General features: G+C 32.5%; 1 protein-coding gene across 1 annotated transcript in view; it reads right to left on the bottom strand.

Moving 5' to 3' along the window:
• The window catches only part of LOC126882512 (uncharacterized), a 141,868-nt gene that overhangs the window by 4,080 nt on the left and 120,137 nt on the right, over positions 1-17,651 (bottom strand). The gene's annotated exons all lie outside the window — the stretch shown is intronic.

Here is a 17,651-nt window from a genome sequence, read left to right as displayed (position 1 = left end):
ATGTATATTTTCGATAAATGTACTGGTAAATTTAAATTTCAATTAAACTCCCCCCTAAAATGGCATTTGAAAATTATTCAAATTTGTTTATAATTTGTTTTTTTAATAACGTCGCAGGGATTAAGTATTTTGAAATTCCGTTTCGATAATTGGGTTCCTGGGAATTTTTTACTAATTAACAAAATTTTTTTTCGTTTTTTCTTCTTCTTTTTTTTTCTTGTAGTTATACAGGGTGTCCAGAAACTCTACCGACAAACGAAGACAGGAGATTCCTCAGATAATTTTAAGATGTTTTAACCCAATTCACCTAGTCTGAAAATGCTTCCTAAGGGAGCTAGAGCTCTTTGAAGATGGCGTCTTGTAATTAGTTTTTCTTAAATAACTCCAGAACGTTTCTATTGAGAAAAACGAAAATTGGTACAAATATTTATCTTCCACAGAGAAATCGACTCCATGCATTGCGAATTTCTAGTACCGGTCATAGGCGTCCGTTTTGGGTAGGGCAACAGTTATTTTATAGCATAACTTTTTTATCTTTCATTTTTAAGCATTTTTGACTCTGGATTATTAAATTGTGAGGTATTCTATAACTAAAAGGTACTCTTGTTTGAGGCCGATAGGATACACCGTTTTCTAGAAAAATCGATTTGAAAATTTTTCTTTTTTTGAATTTCCAAAAAAAAAAATTCAAAAAAAAACTATTTAGAAATCCGAAAACTGGTATGTTTATATATAATTCAGAGATAAATCGATTTCATTAATTGCGAATTTCTAGTACGGGTCATATGCGTCCGTTTTGGGTAGGTCAACGGTTATTTTATTGCATAACATTTTTGCCTTTAATTTTTAAGCATTTTTGAGTCGAGATTATTAGGTTATGAGGTATTCTAGTAATAAAATTTGCTCTTGCTTTAAGTTGGTAAAATACACTGTTTTTTTTTAAATTTTTTTCAATTTTTATTCAAATTCCAAAAACAAAAAAATTTCAAATCAATTTTTCTAGAAAACCGTGTGTCCTACCGACTTAAACCAAGAGTACCTTTTAGTTCTAGAATACCCCACAATTTAATAATCCAGTATCAAAAATGCTTAAAAGTTAAAGGCAAAAAAGTTATGTGATAAAATAACCGTTGCCCTACCCAAAAGGGACGCCTATGATCGGTACTAGAAATTGGTAATGGATGGAATCGATTTATCTCTGGAAGATAAATATACGTACCGATTTTCGTTTTTCTAAATTGGAGCGTTCTGGAGGTATTTAAGAAAAACTAATTACAAGACGCCATCTTCAAAGAGCTCTAGCTCCCTTAGGAAGCATTTTCGAACTGGGTGAATTGAACTAAATTTTCTTAAAATTATCTGAAGAATCTCCTGTCTTCGTTTGTCGGTAGAGTTTCTGGACACCCTGTATTACTACGGGCCCTTTTAGGGCTAAATTTTATTAAGAATATCGAATCTCTAAGTTGTAGATTCTAGACCTAAAAATGTTATGATTTAACTAAAATCTCTTAAATAAAATGTGGCTACTTACTGAGTTACAGGGCGTTTTATTTAAAAATTAAAAAATTATTGTTACTAAGTACTTTAAAACTATTTGACGTATCCTTATCATACTTGGCAGAAAGTATGGCTATTATACAGCCTACTAAATTGTGATTAATAAACGTTTCTAGCTAGTTCCAGGGGCGTACGACAGGGGATAGTGAATGGTTGACCATTCCCAAATTCTACGCCACTGAGTGAATTACTATTTTAGCGAAATTCGATTCTCCAATACTTTGTATGTAAATAGCTTTATTGGTATCGATAAAGTCATCAGTTTGAGAGATATTGGAAGTTTAAAATGAATGAATGAATGAATGAATCAAAATAACTATGCCGTTTCATTTTTAACGTCCAATATCTCGAAATATAATGACTTAAGCGTTACCAGTAAAGAGTATATTATTTACTTAGAAAGTATTGGAGAATCGAAAAATTTCGCTAAAATAGTAATTACCTCAGTGGCGTAGAATTTGGGAAGGGTCAACCATTAACTATCCCATGTCGTACGCCTCTGGTAGTAGCTAGAAACTTTTATTTATCACAATTTAGTAGACTGTATAGTACACACACTTTTTGCCAAGTATGATAAGGATACGTCAAATAGTTTGAAAGTACTTGGTAAAAATAATTTTTAAATTTTTAAATAAAACGCCCTGTAACTCAGTAAGTAGCCACATTTTATTTAAGAGATTTTAGTTAAATCATAACATTTTTAGGTCTAGAATCTACAACTTAGAGATTCGACATTTTTAATGAAACTTAACCCTAAAAGGGCCCATAGTACTATAACTCCAAGAAAAAAAAAAAGAAGAAGAAAAAAAGACAAAAAAATTTGTTAATTAGTGAAAAATTCCCAGGAACCCAATTATCGAAACGGCATTTCAAAATATTTAATACCCGTGACGTTATCAAAAAAAAAACAAATTATAAACAAATTTGAATAATTTTCAAATGCCATTTTAGGGGGAAGTTTAATTGAAATTTGAATTTATCAATACATTTATCGAAAATATACGTAAGAGTAAAAATAATAAGATTTAATACAGGTGAATATTTCTTAGGCAACAACCGCGTTTTTACGATTGAAAATAGAGTAACATTTGATAAACAAATTCCATATCTTAAAAAATATCAAATATTTTTGGACCAATTTTTTTTTATTAATACTGATAACATAGCGCAGCTTCTCCTGTAAAACAAGATATTTTATAGTGCTTATTTAAAGCGCTAAAAATATTTTTTTGCAAATTTGTTTTTAAAGTTTTATGTATAATTACTTAAATAAATAGGGGGTCAAATTTAATTTAGTAAGTCTTATGTGACAGATTTACCCTTCAACTTTGCAGAAAATATTACTATAGATATTCATTAGTAATTGAATGACCTCAGCAGTTAAAAAAGTAATTTTTTTGCAAAAATGACCCCTTTTTAATTATTTAAACAATGATCCCCTTGTATGATTTGGATACTTTTTTGAAAATATCTTTTGTACCCACCTAAACTTTAATATAAAATTTGTTTCAACCTGTACGAATTTACATTTTGATTTACATGTAGTGTAATTTTATTTTACTAGACTATAAATAATATTTCGTAAATTTTTCGTAATTTTATCTGTATAGTATAATAGTATCACAACTCAAAAAAATATTTTTTTAAAATATTTTTAGCAGAATTAATACACTACTTTGTAGAGCTTCAAAAACCTTTGTAACTGACTAAAATAAGTTGTGTGTGTGTGTGTGTGAGATCCTGGCATCAGACAAAATCTATTTGCCACAAAACATGTAAATTCTTAATTACATTAAATGATTTCATATTGTCTATTTTTAAACTATACCGCTATTTTTGAATTTCTGATAAAATTAATGATGGAATCTAGTACCGCTTTATCTGAGGAAGAAAGGAGAGCTGTAATATTTAGTGGCAATGGACACTCGTGATGAATTAGTTCTTGATACAGAATTGAAGAAGATTGAGAGTTCAGAGAACATTCTAGAAATATATGATTTAGATCACCAATGGATATATTGTCACAACTACAGACAGGGGAGTTAAGTATTCCAATTTTATATAAGTGAGACGGAAAGCGAGCATGGTTCAATTTTAAACGAGTCAATACTGACATGTGTGCTCTATTATAATTAAAGGTGAAATGAGGAATGTTTTTTGGAAGTGTAGGGTGAATTCTGAAATAATGGTTTGTAGATTTACTTGCAATTCTTTTGTAATCAGTTTCCCATTTCCTTCTGATATTAGGTTTGAGAGCATTATTCAAATCTTTTAAATTAAATACTTTGTCAATATGGTGGCAACTGTGACTACTTTTTGCGGCTATATCCGCAATTTCATTACCTTCGACTCCGCAATGTCCTTTCGTCCAAATAAACGAAACAGTTACATTATTTTGTTTAAGATCCATAATTAATTTTTTATTGTTCAAAATTAAGGCATTTCGGAATTGGTTTATTGGGTGACCGCTAATAGCTTGTAATGCTGATTTTGAGTCTGAAATTATTGCCACATTCGTGCATGTTTGAGTTCCACACCATTTTAGTGCCTTTTCAATAGCAAAGGACTCTGCGGTAAAAATAGAACAATAATTTGAGATTCTGTACTTTTCAATATGATTTATGTTTGAAACAAAAAATGCCGAACCTGTATTTAGCTCCGTTTTTGACCCATCTGTATATATTTTAGTTAAGTTCGACCCGAGACCATTCACAATGGATTTTATCATGGCTTGGTTTAAGATATTACAATCTGAATACCGAGGGAATATGGTGATAGGTTTGTCAATTATAGAATCGAAACTGTGTGCATACAATGGTATTTTATTAAGTTTAACAATATGATTTTGAAATAAGTTTGTATCAATAAATGCATCTGCCAAAGGAGGAGAGTTTTTCTTTTTCCAATAATGATTTGTCAAATTGTCAATTACAAGAAAGTTAGTTTTTGCGATCAAATCACTGTTGTAACATCTATATTTTAATAGACTTTTATTTGCTAAAAACTGTCTTCGAAAACTAAGAGGAAGTTCTTGAGACTCTGCCAGAATGGCATGATTTGGTGAAGATGCCATGGCTCCCAAACATATTTTCAGAGCTCTATATTGTATTCGATCAAGAGTAAGTTGGTTCGTATTGGAGGTAGAACCATAGAGAGTACACCCATAATCCAAAATCGAGCGAATATAAGACTTATAGAACATTAAGGAAATTTGTTGATCCGCGCCCCAGCTCTGTTTGGAGAGGAAGCGCAGAAGATTAATTCCCTTTTCGCATCTTTGTTTGACATACTTAATGTGACTGGTCCATAGAAGTTTGCTATCTATAATTATACCTAAATATTTATATTCTTTTACGATAGGAATAGTGTATTTACCTATAGAGAAATTATCGACTAACTGATATCTGTGCCTTGTGAAACACATCACAGCTGTCTTTTCTGGTGAAACACTAAAACCCATATCGTCGAACCAGTTTTGTAACCTGTCAAAAGTACGTCTTAAGTCTATCATGCAGCGATCGTAGGTATTATGGGTGACATAAATGCATAAATCGTCCGCGTATTGAATAATTTGTATGTCATCGCTCATCAAATCATGCACGTCTGCAGTGTATAAGTTAAACAAAAGGGGACTTAAAATAGAGCCTTGTGGAAGCCCGTTGTAAAGTACTCTTGGACCATGTAAAACGTTATGACTATCTCGCAAAAATATTTTTCTATTAGCAAACAAATTTAAAATATTTATAGAGACTCTTTTATTGATACCAAACGTTACCATTTTTGAATATAATATTTCCAAATCTACCACATCATAAGCCCCTTTAAGGTCCACAAAAAGACACAACATGTAATTATTTTTTGATAGACACAATTGAGCATCTGTAACTAAATGGGAGATTGCATCAATTGTACCTATACCTCTACGAAATCCATACTGATTTTTTGGTAAAATTGATCTGTTTTCGACAAAATGTTCGAGTCTAAATTTTATAAGCCTTTCGAAAGTTTTTGTAATACACGATAACAATGAAATAGGTCGGTAGGACGAAGGTAAGTCAGGTGGTTTCTTAGGTTTCGCTAGAAGACACACAATTATATTTTTAAGACTATCTGAATACTTTTGTTTCAACCACCAATCATTAAAAATTTCTAATAGAAAAAGTTTACCACTTTCAGGCAATTTATTTATTATCGTATAAGTGAACCCGTCAAGTCCAGGTGCAGTATTTTTTGATTTTTTTAAGGCTAATTCTAATTCCAAAAACCTAAAATTTTTTGAAAGGGTGTCTGAGTCTTGATGGAAGTGAAATTGATTAATGTTGTCGTTAAAAATTGGACCTGCAGCAGATGAAGGAGCCAATGTATCAAGAACTTTTTGAATAAGGCTTTCGTCTAATTGTGGTTTTCTTTTTTGATGGTGTTTATTGCAAATAGATCTTACAGTGTTCCATATCTCAGTCAGAGGAGTGTTTTTATTTAGTTTATTCAAAAACATTTTCCAACTGTTTTTTTGTTTAAGTTTAAACGTACGTTTGACATTAGCAGAAATGTTTTGATATTGTAGATAATTGATAAAATTACCTTGTTTTTTAAACTCGCTGAGAGCTTCTTTTCGTTTTTTAACAATCGCAGAACATTCCTCATCCCACCAATAAGGTCTTGGTACAGAAGGTGTGAAAGATTTCTTAATAGGCATAGATTTCGATGCTGCGATTGTGATTGCATTGAGGAAAAATTCGATTTTGTCTACAGAATTTGAATTTCTATCTAAATTATTGAGCTCACTAATTTCTAATTCAAAAATATTTTCAAAAACAGACCAGTCAGCACGAGAGTCATTCCATTTTGTTGATGGGTTGATGACAAAGGAGGAGGGATTGATTTGAATTTCTATATTGATTGGGTAGTGATCTGAACCTAATGAATCTGAATCTACTGACCAAGCTATACGGTCGGCTAAGAAGGGAGATGTTAGAGTTAAGTCAACGGCTGAATGATTACTAATTGGAGATATTCTTGTTGGTGTTCCGTCATTTAATGTAATTATTTCACAATAATCCATGGCCTCCACTAATATTCTACCATTTCTGTCGTCTGCAATTGGCCCCCACATGCCGTGGTAAGCATTAAAATCTCCCAGAAAAATAGTTTTTGCAATATTAAACTGAAGGAATAGGTTGATCCAGTCATTTATTTCTATTCTAACATCTGATGATCTATAGATTGATACTAATGAGAGATTAATTTTGTTCAAAAAAACTGCGCATGCTTCTATACTGTCATCGAAATTATTATTAATTTCGGATTCTTGGTAATCTATTCCCTGTCTGATGAAAATACCTACGCCACCGTAACCATCTTCACGACATTTATTGATAAAGTTATATCCTTTAAGTCTAAAATGATGACCGGATGTGAGCCATATTTCTGATAGAACTATTATATCTGTATGGTAGTTGTTAATATGATGCATAAGACTGCCTTTGTTACTATAAATGGATCTACAATTCCATTGTAATATGGTTAGTTTTTCTGTAATATTTTTAATAGCCATTTTCACTATCTGTGAGAATGGATTCTAAATTATCTTCATTATTATCGAATATTGTAATTATATTGTCCCTGATCTTATTTAATTCAAATTTTCCTTGATTATTAATTATATTTGTAATTAATGAATATATCTGTGAGATAAGTTTATCTCGACAAAACATGAAATTATTCTGTTGTGGAGTGGGTGTATATGGGGGAAGAGAAATTTGTCTTTTTTGATGGGAATTTTCTAAATCTGAATTACTAGTGCTTGGAGTCTGAGAAGAAGTCTCAGTTCTTCGCCTTTTAATTGTTTTTGATTCTAATGCGGTTGAATTTGATTTTGGTTTATTTAAAGGAGCATAATAAATTGTTTTGTTTGCTGGTGCTAAATCGGGAAAGTTTTCAAGATTATTTAATATATCAAACCTATTGTTGGTATTAATTTTGGCATAAGCTGGATTGTTAATCGATAATTCGGCATCCTTAAAACTTTTATTTTCGAAAGCCATTACTTTTTTTATGTCTTGTTGTTTTTTATACATTGGGCAGTCTCTTGAAATTGAAGGATGATCAGAAGATTTACAGTGAACGCACATTTGCAACTCGGAATTACATTCAGCGGAAGAATGCTCATTTGCACATCGAGAACAACGTGATTTGCCTTTACATTGAACGATATTGTGACCGTAACGTAAACATTTTACACATTGCACAACGGGATGGATGTATGGTTCTACAGGAAAATTAACCATATTTATATTAATAAAGGACGGAATTTTATTACCTTTAAAATTTATTACTACCAATTGTCTATTGACAAATTCTTCTTTTTTTTTGGTTTCAGCGTTTATAATTTTTCGTTTCATTCTTCTCACTTCCGCCACTGGAACTATGGAATTAATTGCTTTTTTCAAGTATTCTTCAGTAAAAAAGGTATCAACGCCGCGTATTATGCCTCGTTCATGCGTGAAAAATTTTGGAATATAAGCAATCAACTTATTTTTTGTTAATATTTCGTGATTAATTAATAAATTAGCGATTTTGTATGTTCTAAAAATTACCTTAACACGTTTTAAACCTACAGAATGAATATCAATAACATCATTTCTCAGTTCGAATTCATCAGTCTAATAGTGCGGACATAAATTCGTGTGCTGGTATTTTTACTTTTTGCTGAGATAAGTATATTACCTGCTAATTATATTTTAATTGAAATACCTAGTATTTCAACTATTGTTTCCTATTTATATTTAAGAGTTTGGTTTTGATTTTACGATTTATATATTTTATTTACAAATATTATTTAAAAACATTTCTAATATTTTATAAACCATGGGGGAAAATACGGGCGGGAAACCGCCCGATTTAAATTTAAATAATTGTCCGAACAATACTGAAAAAGAAAATATTGATTCTAGTTATAATAATATTATTGATTTAGAAAATCGTTATAGACCAGGCGATAAAGGTCCTTATTTTGTTTTCGTGGAAAGTAAAGAAAAACATATTGGAAGGCTTTTCCCAATTAAAATTGGTCACTATATACTCCCGGAGGAGAAATTAAGTAAACAAGTGGAGGATATAAAATCGGTAGGAATAAACCGCGTAAAAGTCATATTTAAAACTATGGAATCCGCTAATTCGCTAGTAAATCATTATGTTATAAATCAAAATAACTTAGTAGCATATATCCCTAAATTTTACACCCATAAAAAAGGCATCGTCAGAATGGTTGATACGACTTTCTCCGAGGAGTATCTACTAAAAGCCATCATTTCCAATAAACAAATTGTAAGCGTTCAAAGAATGAAAAGAAAAATTATAGACTCAGACGGAAATTCCAGTTTAGTTAACAGACAAATGATTATAGTACAATTTCTGGGCAATGAAATCCCACAAAACATACAAATTAATCTTTGTAACTTTCAAGTAGAACCTTATGGTTGTCCAATGCTTTAAATGTTTGCGTTATGGCCATTCGGCCAGACAGTGCAAATCTAAAGAAAGCAGATGCAAAAAATGCACAGGTTTGGATCATCTGGAAGATGAGTGTCAATCAGAAAATGTTTGTATTTACTGTAAAAACAATGAACACACTTCAATCTCCCGTAAATGCCCTATTTTCACAAAACAAAAACAAATTAAACATATTATGGCTCAGGAAAACATTTCCTTTAAAGAAGCTGAAAATATGTATGTAAATCCTTCCTATGCCAAAATTATTACGAATAACAGGTTCTCGGTGTTAAATAATATTAACAACTTTCCACCATTGCCTGAAGTAAGGCAAACATCTTCTCAGAGTTCTTCAGCCGTATTAAGGAAACCCTTTATCAAAACAAATATTCCTACTTCCAAAAAACGAAAACCTTCCCCACTATCTCCCACTACAGAAATGTCACCAATAAAAAAACCCCCCAATTAAAATCAAATGCTAATACTGTTCTTCCTAATCCTTATAGGGACGAATATATGAACTATAAAGAAAAGTCAGTACTTATACTATCTACATTCGTTAAACAACTTCAAAAAAGTTTTCCGTCTAGCCCAGTTTCTTTTGCAGAATCAGATATAAGAGAATTTGTTAATAATATGTTTGATACCGACAATCACACAGATGAAATGGACATTAATATTAGTGGATCTGAATCCGAATATTATTAACCTTCCCGATTCCTGACCATAATATTAAAAAAGACAAACTATATATTTTGCAGTGGAACTGCAGATCTTTAAAATCAAATAAAGCAAGTTTAATTAATTTTGTTAACAGTACAACTATTGACATCATTGTTATATCAGAACTATGGCTTAAGCCTGACGAAAACTTTTTTTTGAAAGGGTTCAATTTAGTTAAAAAATGTAGAGTTGATGGTTATGGTGGCGTTGGTATTTTTGTAGCGCAAGGGCTCGGTTTTAAAGAGGTTAATATCATCCAGCCGTTAAACATAGATTTAGAAGTGTGCGCAATTACTTTACCTTCTATAAACTTATCAATAGTGTCTATTTACCGACCACCTGACGTGATTGTCAATTTTACCGACTGGCTACAATTATTTCAGCAGTTCAAGTCCCATACTCTTTTTTGCGGAGACTTTAATGCGCACCATGATAGGTGGGGACCTATACCTGATGATCGACATGGTAAAATTTTAGTAGATGCAATAGATCATCTAGACCTTGTTGTATTAAACGATGGTACTCCCACTAGAATTAACTCTAGTGGAAATCATTCAGCTGTTGACATAACATTAACCTCTCATTTTTTAGTTGATAAATTAACTTGGACGGTTTTAGATGACACTATGGGATCGGACCACTACCCAATAGCTATCGACATCCAAATTAAGCCTTCAAATTTTTCAATAAACCCATCCACTAAGTGGAATGACACATGCGCAGACTGGGAATTATTCCAAACACTCTTGGAAAAAGATGTTACTCAGTTACTTACTGAAAATAACACAAGTAATGCATCAACATTTTTCGAAATGATTTCCAATGCAGCGACTCGGTCTATGCCTGTTAAAAAATCTTTTACTCCCATTTCCCCAAGACCAATTTGGTGGGATCAGGAATGTAGTAAGATGGTAGAAAAACGGAAAACGGCCTTAAAAAATTATAGAATTCTGTCCAATCATAATAATTATTTAGTTTATAAAAACGTAGCTGCCCAAGCTAAACGTTTATTTAAAAACAAACAACGTTGTAGCTGGATTAACTTCCTAAATAAACTTAATAAAAATACACCACTAACTGAAATTTGGAAGTTCGTTAAAGCTGTAAATAATAAAAATTTTCATTGTCCCAAAAAACCTCTTTCAAAAAAATTAATAGAGGAAATACTAAACAAAATAGGTCCTCCTTCTGCTTCTAATTTTGTGGTTAAATCAGTTAACAAATTCCCATTTAATCATGAAGATGAATGGTCTACTTCTTTCACAATGGACGAATTGGATTTAGCGATCAAAAATAGTCGGAACACAGCTCCCGGGTTAGATGGCTTTACTTATAAAATAATTTATAACTTACCATATTCTGCTAAAAATTTTCTTTTGCAATTATTTAATGACTGGTGGAGGAAACAAAAATATTATGACTGCTTTAAAAATATTATAATTTGTCTGTTACTTAAACCTTATAAAGATCCAGAAATTCCATCATCATACCGCCCAATCTCGTTAATATCATGCGTGACCAAAACATTCGAAAGATTAATTAAGTTTAGATTAGAACATTTTGTGGAATATAGATCCCTTTTACCAAGCATTCAATATGGTTTTCGCAGAGGACGGGGAACAATAGATGCGGTGAGTCACTTAGTTTCAGATATACAAATAAGTTTTTCCAGAAACCTATATACATTATGTTTATTCATAGATCTAACAGGGGCCTATGATGTAGTTGACCTAAATATTTTATCAAAAAAGATGGAAAAAATTGGAATTAATAAAACTGTATGTACCAATATCTTAAGTATCTTTCATAATAGAAAAATATTTTTACGTGATCATAATAACGTATTACATGGTGCACACACAGTATGTAACGGTTTACCTCAGGGGTCTGTATTGAGCCCTATTTTATTTAATATATACACTGCAGATCTGCATACGTTAGTAGGTGATAAATTCAACATTATACAATACGCGGATGATTTATGTTTTTACTTCAGCCATGGTTCATATGAGAAATGTTTAGATGACTTAAATGAATGTGTGCATTTGATAACAGGTTGGTTTAATGACATGGGATTCAGTGTTTCTCAGGATAAGACTGCCTTGGTATGTTTTACTCGTCACCGAGTTAGAACTGCTAGAGCTGCTTGTCTAGACGAGTTCACGATTCCATTCGTCGACGAATATAAGTACCTAGGTATAGTACTAGATAAAAAACTGCTTTGGACTAACCACATAAAATATATTAAAAAAAGATCCGAACACGGCATAAATCTACTAAAAGTAATTTCCAAAAAAAAATGGGGAGCAGATGTTACTGTATCGTATACATTCTACAAAGCATATATTCGTTCCATATTGGACTATGGTTGTACATTATACGGGGCGTCATCCAAAACGAATCTAATCACTATTGATCGTATACAATATAAGGCTTTAAAAATTTGTATGGGTCTAATGATGTCTTCGCCTAACCAAGCAGTCCTTGCAGAAATACAAGAACCCCCATTAAATATACGTAGACAGTACTTAGCTGAAAAACAAATAATTAAATACAGAACATTTAATACGAGTATGATCCGAAAAATAGCTTTTATTAACACTTGTAATCTTACAACACCTTATTGGAGGATAAAAAATTCCCCTCCCTTGGCAGATGGCTTTGTTAATACCAACCATTATGAAATTTTTATATTAAATAGTCCCAAATATCCAATATTTCAATATAGTTATCAAAGTATCATATTTCGGCCAACAATTATATACCCTGAATATTCAGAAATCCCTAATTTAAATAACCTAATACTCACCACCACATTGAATGCTTTTGGAAAGGATGTAACTAAAATATTTACAGATGGGTCCAAAAGTGAGGTTGGAATAGGTGCAGCATTTTTTGTTTCACACATCAATCATGTCGAAAAATTTAAACTAGCGGATATATTCTCTATTTACAGCGCCGAGTCCTTGGCTATTAAAAAAAGCCTATTATGGTGCACGCTAAATCCAGTTCAAACTGTTTGTATTATGTCAGATTCTAAGTCCGTTTTGCAAGCTATTGAAGGACCTCCAATAAATATATATAATCAAGAATTAATTTGTGAAATAAAAAACTTATTGTACCAATTAAATCAGCAAAATAAAAAAATAATTCTCATATGGGTAAAAGGTCACAGCGGTATTATCGGTAACGAAAGGGTTGATTATGAAGCGAAAGAAGCTTGTAAATCAGATAAATTCGTAAAAATATTTTCACATACCGACTTAAGTACTAAATTAAAAAAATCTATTAAAGACAGATGGACAGAATCTTACAATAATTTTAGCAAGACATCGAAAAATCTTTATTTTCAGCTTTATCCACAACTTCCAAATAAAATACCGCATACGACTTTTGATTATATCAAAAGACATACTTCAGTTATAACTCGCTTAAAATTGAATCATGGCCGTTTTCCGGCGCACCTTCATAAATTAGGGATACTTAACTCCCCGTTATGTGACTGTGACAACATGTCCATAGGTGACATTAACCACATGTTCCTGGAGTGTCAAAAGAATAGCACAGCTATTTTTAAACTATATAATTCCTTAATAGAACACAACACACCTCTCCCTCTCAACATCGGTTCCCTGTTATCTAGCAATAATAAACTCGTCTTCGATGCTATAATAAATTTCGTTAAAGAAGCTAATATCGATATTTAATCTTATATACATCTAATATAAATATGCGTATGAATAAAAATAAATTCTGTGGCTAATAGACTGCGTCTAAGGCCATCCCTTTCCTCTACACACACACACACAACATCATTTCTAAATTCAATTACTTGTTGTAAATAAAAGCCAATTCTGACAGGAAAAAGACGACCAAGATTCTTATCGGTATGTTCCAAAAATACCTGATACGGACCTGCATCCGTCGGTTGATATTTATTATTAAAGTCATATTTTTCGAAATTTGAGGATACTGTATCCATTGAAGAAACATTAATTTGACTATCATTATTATTAATTTGATTATTATTATTTAAATTAACCGAGGGCGGGCCAGGACCGCCCCCGTTACCTGACATTTTCTGTAAAACAAAACTGTCTTCTAGTTTTCCACAAAGTACCACAAAACAGAAACTATTGATAACACTCTGCACGTGGAAACAAGGCCGGAATGTACCAAAACACTGCCAAAATTAATAATTCTTTGGGACGAACTCCAAAAAACGAACACGACTTTGACAGTTGCGAAAACGAAAATATTAATGATTAGATGAAAAATAAGTTATTATACTAAGTTTAACAGTTTTTGAATTAAACCCGGAATAGTTCTAGCACAAATTTTAAACGTCGTTTTCTCGATACATTGGCTTTTATACTTATTGACACTGTTTGAGCGGAGGTGCGATATGTTATTTGTCAATTTTAAACAAGCACACGATTCCATAAATCTAAGAATGCTATGTGAGGCTATAAGAAAATTAGCACTACCAACCAGAAAAGTTATCAATTTGTTATACTCGAGAGAGGTAGCAATTGAAGCCAGCAATGGGATAAGACAGGGGGATTCCTTGAGTCCTTTATTGTTCAACCTGATCATTGACGAAATAATAAAAAAAGTAAAAACTAAAAAAGGATACCAAATGGGAGAAAAACAACTTAAAATAAATATGCGGACGATGCCACACTAATCTCTCAAAGTGAAGATGATTTACAGCGTATGCTGCACCGATTCAACATATAATCGCCAGAAAATTTAACATGTTAATTTCCTCACAAAAGACAAAAAAATGCATGGTTATAAAAGCAGATCCAATAAGATGTAAATTGGAACTGGAACGTCAGATAATAGAAAAAGTGATGGAATTTAAATACCTAGGCATCACACTATCTAGCTATTGAAGGATCGAAAGAGAAGTGGAAGATCAAGTGAATAGAGCAAACAGAGCCGCAGGTTGCCTGAATGACACAATATGGAGAAATAAAAATATCGGAAAAGAAATGAAAGGCAGAATTTACAAAACAGTCATCAGACCAATAATGACATACTCGGCAGAAACACGACCCGACACAGAGAGGACAAAAAGATTGCTCGAAACAGCGAAGATGAAAACCCTTCAAAAAATCGATGGTAAGACTCTATGGGACAGAGCTAGAAGTACAGATATACGACGGAGATGCAAGACATAAAACATTAATAACTGGTTAAGAAACAGAAGAATAGAAAGGAATGATCACATAAGCCGAATGACAACAAATAGGATAGTCAGGACAGCGAGAGACGGTTCCCCAATAGGAAGACGATCAGTGGGAAGACCACGAAAACGATGGAACGACAACTTACTAGAGGCACATTGAAAAAACAGACAGAGTCATGTCTATACAAAAAGAAGAAGAAGAAGAAGAAGAAGAAGAAGAAGAAGAAGAAGAAGAAGAAGAAGAAGAAGAAGAACCAGAAAAGCTTATAAGGCTAGTGACAATGACGCTTAGGTAACACGGTATAGGGTATATCCGCTATCAACGAATTTATGTCAAGCTAGTATTAGAACAAATCTTAAAAATATCAAATATGAGCACAAACAGAGAAGTTGATAAACGCACTATAGAATGCGGTTAAAATGTTGCGAATACCATGGACCGCAAGAAGAATCAACAAGATAAAAGTAGGCTTCGAAATATTGTGACCAAAAAAGCACTGCTCACTTTGGTCATGTGGTCCGTAGAGATGGTCTGGAGAAGCTGACATTCAGAGGATATTGCAAGGAGCGAGGACCTGAGGAAGATCACCCACAAAGTGTCACCTGGACCATATTACAAAAGGGGTCGGAGCTCTACTAAACTTTTGCTTCAGAGTTGCAGAGGATAGAGAAAGATGGAGACAGTATAAGAGAAATTAATGAAAAGTGTGGGTGGCGCGATGTCTGAATTGGACGACCGACTAGGAAGAAGTCGAATGTGCAAAGGTGTCAGACCAAATCTTACTTTGTAACGTTACAAACGTCACATCTTTGCTATTTTATTTTTAAATAATTATTTTATTCTATTTTCTTTAATATATCATTAATAATTATCTTCTATTCGTTTTAACTTGCGTTTTCGTTAAGAACTTTTTTGGCGCCCGCTTTTATTATCCTCTTTTATTATCTTCTATTTACTATATCTCTTCTTATTTAAATAATCAAGTTATCATACTGAACGTACCCCGTATATCTTAACTCTCTAAATATCTGTCTTTCAATACGGAACATGCCGGCTACTTTATACGTACTTGGTCGTCATTTCAAATGTCGTTTTCAATGACAGTGACACTTCATCCCAACCCGCGGACAATCTGAAAATGGAAGGGAAGAATTACTCCTTAAATAGGCATGTAATTCGAATATTAGATTTATTTTCCATCAACAATTAATACTCTCTTGGGGTGACTTTTTCATACAGCTTTTTATAATAATTTCTTCTAATATTTTTTATATCTAACCTAACCTCCCACCTAAAAGCATCGTTTCTGATATTTTAGTTTTAAATATATCGTTTGAATTTACATATATGCACGTTTAACTAGTAATCAAATTTTAACTAAGTAATATTCAATCTTAATTCCATTTAATTTATTCTTGTCATCTGCTACTCTTTTTGATTATTTCTTAAAAGAATGGCAGACGTGGCAAATTTTGGTTTATCTTCTTGGTGATTGATATGTGTCTTTATCTTATAGTTTTTAGATAAGATCTACTTTTCTCCTTTCGGGAGAATGAAGCCCATTGCCGGCGATGCATCACTACAAGGCTGACAACTGCAACCAAATCGTCTAGACTACAGCACCCAACAACTTCAACTGCAGGGATTTGAGGCCGAACATCTGCCCAGGTCTATAAAAAGTCTCCAGCAGCACCATTCGACATCAAGAAGCTACCATCAAACACCACAAGCCATGCATAAGTATAATCCAGAAATTGTTAGTTTTTGGCAAGAATTTGAATATATTTGTTAATGCATTTACGAAGTCATATTTTTATTATATCTTTATCGAACAATAAACATGATTAGTTAAAAATACTGTTTTGTTTTCTTCATTCCGAATTTTCATAGTTCATTTCTAAGATTAGGACAAGATGAACACACCACCTGAGAGACTGAGCTAAGCTAAGGGTGTAGCGATGGCTATCTTGGATGATTGGAATAATATTTTCAAATATTATATCAATTAGCTGGGGTAGTCTATCGCCTTCCTTACTCGTTTCAAATTCTAGCAGCCATTCGGCATGTTCATATTGAACCTGGTATTTGAGGTTTTTTCTTATATTGCTTAGACTGGATCTACTTTCCTTGGCGAGTGATCTATCCTCCTCCTAAATGCCTCCACTATTGAGGCTGGCGATCAATATGGGATTTCTCTCTGCACTGGGCTTGATGAATTAAGTCATTTCCTGTTGTGTGGGCCCAATCTCCGATATTTCGTAGCCAAGATTTTTTCTTTCTGGCAATTTAGACCAGTAAGGATTTGTGAAAAAACGTCTATTTTTGGATGTGAAAGGTGGCATTCGGATTTTTGCAGATAAAGTTAGGTGACACCTTCAGTAATAATAATTGACTTATGCTCCTTCTCAAATATGCCCGGAACATTAAAAAAATTAAAATATTTAAAAATTTCGAAAAACGTCGATTCTTTTCTGCGTTCTTTGCTTATAACTTTAAAACGATTCGTTTTGGAACAAAGTCGTAGATAAGTAAATTAAAGATAATTGAATTTTGTATGACATACGACTGGTCAAAAATGTCTTAACTTATTATCTTTTCTGCAATATACCAATAAATACAAAATAAGGGGGCAAAATATGCCTGTTGTTATTCAATGTTTTTAATCACGTTGATGGCACGTAGAAC

Source organism: Diabrotica virgifera, chromosome 3, assembly GCF_917563875.1.
Source record: "Diabrotica virgifera virgifera chromosome 3, PGI_DIABVI_V3a".
NCBI classification, from domain to species: Eukaryota; Metazoa; Arthropoda; class Insecta; order Coleoptera; family Chrysomelidae; genus Diabrotica; species Diabrotica virgifera.
This window is presented reverse-complemented; position numbering and strand designations above follow the sequence as displayed.